Consider the following 6,000-nt stretch of genomic DNA (forward strand, 5'->3'; position numbering starts at 1 on the left):
AGATCTGAGGACTCTGGTTCCAAGCCAGCCGAGGCAGGAAAGTCCATTGGACTATGATCTCCAATAAACCACTCAGAGTTGGAAATGGCGCTGGGGCTCTAGTGGTAGAGTGTTAGCCATGAGCAAAAGAATCTCAGAGACAGAGCCCTGCCCCTGAGTTCAAGCCCTAGGACCAGCAGAAAGAAAAAGTGTGTATGTGTGAGAAGCTGTCACAGGTTTAAAGTGCTGACAGCTGTGCTTCATAATCACAGATGGGAGAACAGACAGCATGCTTTTTTCTTTTTTTTTCTTTTTTCTGTCTGTCTTGGGGCTTGAACTCAGGGCCTAGGCACTGTCCCTGAGCTCTTTTTTGCTCAAGGCTAGTGCTCTGTCACTTGGAACCATAGCTCCACTTCGAGTTTCCTGTTGATTAATTGGAAATAAAGAATGTCATGGACTTTCCCACCTAGGTTGACTTTGAACCATGATACTCAGATGTCAGCCTTCTGAGTACCTAGGATTACAGGCATGAGCCATCAGTGCCTGGGCTGTGTATATGTGTGTTGTGCCCGAGTGTGGCAGGTCCTGGGGCTTGAACTCAAGGCTTAGATGCTGTCCCTGAGATTTTTCTTGAGGCTAGCACTAACCATTCAAGACATTTTGCCATTCCACGCTGTCTCTTAAAGGGTTTAACAACTCAAAAGGCTAATATTAGAGAACCATTTGGTGATGCCTTGTGCAGACAGTTCAGTGCACAGAGTGCTGAGGGGAAACAGCAGTGGAAGTTCTCGGAACCACTGGCATCTGACCTGGTCCTTGAGGGATGTCAAGGAAACAACACAGTGCCGGCAGCAGCTAGGGTCAGGCGTGGGCTGTGCAAGGGAGATCATGAGTGCTGCGGTCCACCAAAGTGAAGAGGCAACGTCCTCAGCCCCGCCCACTAGAGATTAACTGTCCTCAGAAACTGCATCATGTGCCACTGCACACGAACAATCCACAATCGTCAACATCCCTGCCAGAACTATAGCTGTACCTCAGTGTCTTTGAGGAAACAGTCTTCAGTCCATTAAGGGATAAATCATAATTTTGCTTTTCCTAATACTTTATTGGTTTAGATTTTTATGATTACAAAAATATCCTAAAATGTTCCATAGATATGTAATAGGTATGTGTGCATGTATGACACCTTATGAATAATTTATACACTCTAGATATTATGCAACCAAACTAGTTTATCAGTCATGAGGATTGAACTCAGGGCCTGGGCACTGTCTCTGAGCATTTTTTTGTTTTTCAAGAGGCCCTAGAATTCTACCACATTGAGCCAGAATTCCACTTCTGGTTTTCTGACAGTTAATTTGAGATAAAAGTCTCATGGAGACTGGGAACATGGATTAGTGGTTAGAGTGCTTGCAGAGCATGCATGAAACCCTGGGTTCAAGTCCCCAGTTCCATACACACAGAAAAGGCTGGAAGTAGATCTATGGCTCAAGTGGTAGCTTTGAACAAAAGAAGCTCAAGGTCAATGTCCAGGCCCAGAGTTCAAGCTCTGGGACCGGCAGAAAAGAAAAAGAGTCTCATGGACTTTCCTGCCCAGGCTGGCTTGAACCTAGATTCCTCAGATATCAGCCTTCTGAGTAGCTAGGATTACAGGCGTGAGCCACCGGTGCCCTGCCAAACTATAGTTTTTAAATTTAGGTAGACATTGCCCAGTTGGTTATTAGGAAGGTTGTATGATTTTGCATTCTCCCCAGCAATGCAGGAAAACATTGTTTCCATAAACAATAAATTATTCATTTGGTGATGAGTCCTCTTAAGATTTACTCATTTTAATAATTTTCTGTGAAATAGTAATGCTGGGCACCAGTGGCTCACACCTGTAATCCTAGCTAGTCAGAGGCTGAGAGCTGAGGATCACAGTTCAAAGCCAGCCCAGGCAAGAAAGTTATTTCTGATTAACTACCAAAAAGCCACAAGTGGAGGTGTGGCTCTGAATTAAACACCTTTTTTTGTCTCTGTATGCAGAACAGCGGCTTTAACTCGGCCTGGCATTTTTTTTTTTTTTTTTTGGTCATGGGGCCTGAACTCTGGGCCTGGGCGCTGTCCCTCAGCTCTTCAGCTCAAAGCTAGCACTCTACCATTTGAGCTACAGCACCACTTCTGGCTTTTTCTGCTTACCTGGTGCTGAGGAATCGAACCAAGGCCTCATGCATGCAAGGCTGCTTGTCTACCACACGACCATCTTCCAGCTCTGGCCTGGCACTCTTGTTCAGCTTTTTCACTCATGGCTAGTGCCCTGCCACTAGTTGTTTTTCTACGTCCTTGCTTTTTGCTGATTAACTAGAAATGAATCTTGCAGATTTGCCTGTCTGGGCAAATCTGGTGCTGAACAGTGATCGTCAGATCTCCCTTTCTGAGTAACTAGGATTATAGGTAAGTCACCACTGCCCAGCTTCTTTTTATTTTTTGTCGGTTGTGGGGCCTGAACTTGGCCTGGGCGCTATCCCTCAGCTCTTCAGCTCAAGGCGAGCGCTCTACTACTTGAGCCACAGCACCATCTCCGGTTTTCTGGTGATTTACTGGAGATAAGACTTTCACGGCTTTTCTTGCCTGGGCTGGCTTTGATCCTCAGATCTCAGCCTCCTGAGTAGATAGGATGACAGGTGTGAGCCACTGGTGCCTGCCCAGCCCTTTTATTTTTAAGGTACCCATCCTGTCTGCTGCCTTTTTTCTCTTAAGATTGTATGTTATGATTTTGGAGTTTGCTGTATATTTAGGAAATTAACTGTACCATATGCTGGAGACACAAGCATATAATCCTAGTTACCGAGGCCAGACCTGTAAGGTTGAAATGGAGACTCCATCTCCAAAAAAAGCAAAGAGCCTGCCCTCCTGAAGCAGCATGAGTTCAAACCTTGGTAAAGAAGTGAACCTTTATTCTGTAAGAATGTAGGTTTTTTTCTTAATGTCATCGGAGTTGTAGATTCCCACAGATAATTAGCAAGCACCACAATTTTGAATCATCCTTTTTCTTCACTGACTTGAAGTGCCATTCTAACCTTAAGTCTACACAGGAGCCCTCCACAGCTCCCATGTGTCAGCTAGCTTTCTGCTGCCCTGGCAAGGCTGTCCTGGTTTCACCCTATTACTGCTTGTCCCCACCATTTTAGCCTCTGGTAAGACGGCGCACTATGGTAGGGGTGGGGGTGGGAGGAAAAGAAAGGCAGGGTGGGGGGACCCAGTGTGTCCTGTACCCACCCTGTCCTTCCTTCCACTGGGCCTGCCCTCCTCAAGCCTCCAGTGGCAGTGCCCAGATCTGAGGCTTGTGCCTGCAGCCACCCAGGCTGCTGTACCTCCTGAGGCCTGGCTCTGCTGAGTCCGACAGAAATGTTTTTCAAGATCCCAAGACATTCTCAAACATTCAGAGGGTCTGAAATACTCATCTCTTTCACATCTGGCGATAGGCTACACTGGAATTCCAGGGCGGACAGGAGCAGCAGGTCTCAAGCAACCAGCACTGAGCGGGAGCTAGCAAAGTGTGCTTGAATCTGCTAGGAGCTTTGTATTTCTGAGGTTCAACAATTTGAAAAAGAAGCCGAGCGCTGGTGGCTCATGCCTGTAACCCTAGCTACTTAGGAGGCTGAGATCTGAGGATCATGGTTCAAAGCCAGCCTAGGCAGAAAATTTGGTAAGACTTATCTCAATAAACTACTCAAAAAAACTGCAAGTGGCGCTATGGTTCCAGTGGTAGAGCGCCAGCCTTGAGTGTAGAGGCTCAGGAGTGCCTAGACCCCATGACTGGCAAGAGAGAGAAGGGGGCTGGGGGGGGGGGGGGCAGAGATAGGGAGAGGGAGAAAGGGGGAGAGAGATACAGCCAGGCCAATGTTGAAGGTGGCAGGAGTCTTTGTACCCTAGGCAGTGATGGAGTGGATTTCCAGCAATGCTCGGCTCCCTGAATGTGGCAGGTGAGTGTGGAAGTGGGTGTGACTGTTTGCTGCCATTGCCCGAGGGCGTGTGATCAGGGTCTGTCCAGCAGGAAGCAAGGTACCAGCTACACATAGAGCCAAGGACTGCCTCAGTATTTGCCACTGGGTCCCAACACTCTTCTCACTCATATGTGGAACCTTCATCTGTGGCCTGCTGTGGTGGCCTGTGGCGGGACAAGACTGTGACATGGAGTCAAGGATTCACAGGCAGGCGGGCAGGCCGGACCAGACACAAAACCCACGGGAGCCAGGAACTCAGCTCCCCAGTTCCACACTTGTATTACTTGCAAGTCCATGGGGCATCCTGTTGCTGTATCCTGCTCTAACAGCTACCAGAGGTTTGGACAAACTTCTTTTTTGACATCTCTCTTACCTTGGGGAGTAGTTATACAAAGGAGTGCAAATTTCAATTTTTTTCCCCAGGCTGGTGGCATGCGGCAGGACCCTCTTGGGACATGGGACTGTGTAGGGAGAGTCCGGGGCCCTGGGCTGAGTTGTCCAGTGGCTTGGACTTGAATGTTTCTGACCTACATGGACCCTAGACATTGCGGGGCTGGGTCTTGAACTCTCCACTTGTAGACTCACATTCTTAGCCATTGCCTCACATTGTGCCTAAGGTAGAGACAGTCTTGAGAAAGTAATGTTTTGGGCCTTTCTGTCTTTGACTGACTTAGAAGTAGAGGCAAGACTGGTGGTGTGGGCTGAGAGTACAGTGCCTGGTCTGGCAAGCACCTGTGTTTTGGCAATTTGAGGCTTACATGGAGTCTCATAGGGAGAATGGCTGAAGGGACTGGCAATGACACCTAGAGCTCCAGACCCTTCGCTGCTTTCTTTAAAGCCAGAGCTGGCTACGAGACACATCTAACTAGCTGCAGCTGCTCTGTAGCTTAAGCCCACTGTGCAGTAGACAGGTCTAAAAAACATGAAGCCAGCATTTGAGGGACCACAATTCAAAGCCAGCCTGGCCCAGAGAGTCCACAGGACTCTTCTAACTTATTAACCATTAAAATGCTGCAATGTGAAGCTCTGGTCAAGTGGTAAACAGCCAGCCTTGAGTGAAAAAACTCAGGCCCTGAGTTCAAGTCCTAGGGCTGGCAAATGAATGAATGAAGGTCAAAGATCATTTTCTCCTTCGGTACACACGTGTCCAGCAAGAGTATCATAAAAAAATATACGTATACAGACTGAGTGGTTGAAATACTTCATGAAGCATACCTTGCAGCCAGTTAGTGACAATGCCACACAGCCAGCCTTTCCCTGCAACCCACACTGGGCTAGAACCAGTATCTCATTAGAGGAGATAACAAATGCTCACCTCCCGTCCAGTCTATAGGCGTGTGTACACGCATACACGTTCAACAGTGCACACATATACTTGTGTGCATGTGTGGGCATGCATGTGTGCTTGCACATGGTACAGAGGTCACAGGAGACGGCACTAAGTCCACAGACAGGCTCGGGAGCACCCTGGCTCTTACCCTTTCAACTGTGAGAAGTGAATGTCTGTGTTTGAGCACTCTGCTACAGCAGCCCAAGACGACTGGCACACCCACCGCTGAGGTGGTGACTATGTGATTTTCTTTTAGGTCCCCTAGAACCACCCAGGGGCCTTCTCATCCCTGTTCTAGCTGCACACATCACTCTACCTCCCTCCCTCCATCGAGCCCAGCGCAGACTCCTGTTGGACCTGACAGAGACGCTGACTGCCGAGGACCAGGATAAGCTTCCTGCCCCTTACCCAGAATGCCCAAAGCCATTCAGACTGGGTCCACTTTGGACATCTTAGGACGAGTGCTAATGACAGAGCTCTCCTGGGATCTGACTCTCAGCGTCTTATGTGTGCGTCATTGACCGGCACGACCATTGGATACAGTACTTGCAGTGAGCCTGGGTATGACCAACACTGCTCCTGTGGAGTCAGTGTTTCGGACTTTGTGTAGGAAATGCTCACCAGCCGCCATGTACTGCAACTGAGAAGCCAGCAGGAAGCTGAGAGTGTCCAGCCAGGCAGGGCTGGCTTTGCCGGATTCCTGAG

Source organism: Dipodomys spectabilis, unplaced genomic scaffold (assembly GCF_019054845.1).
Source record: "Dipodomys spectabilis isolate Male_0828 unplaced genomic scaffold, ASM1905484v1 ptg000096l, whole genome shotgun sequence".
Taxonomy (NCBI): Eukaryota; Metazoa; Chordata; class Mammalia; order Rodentia; family Heteromyidae; genus Dipodomys; species Dipodomys spectabilis.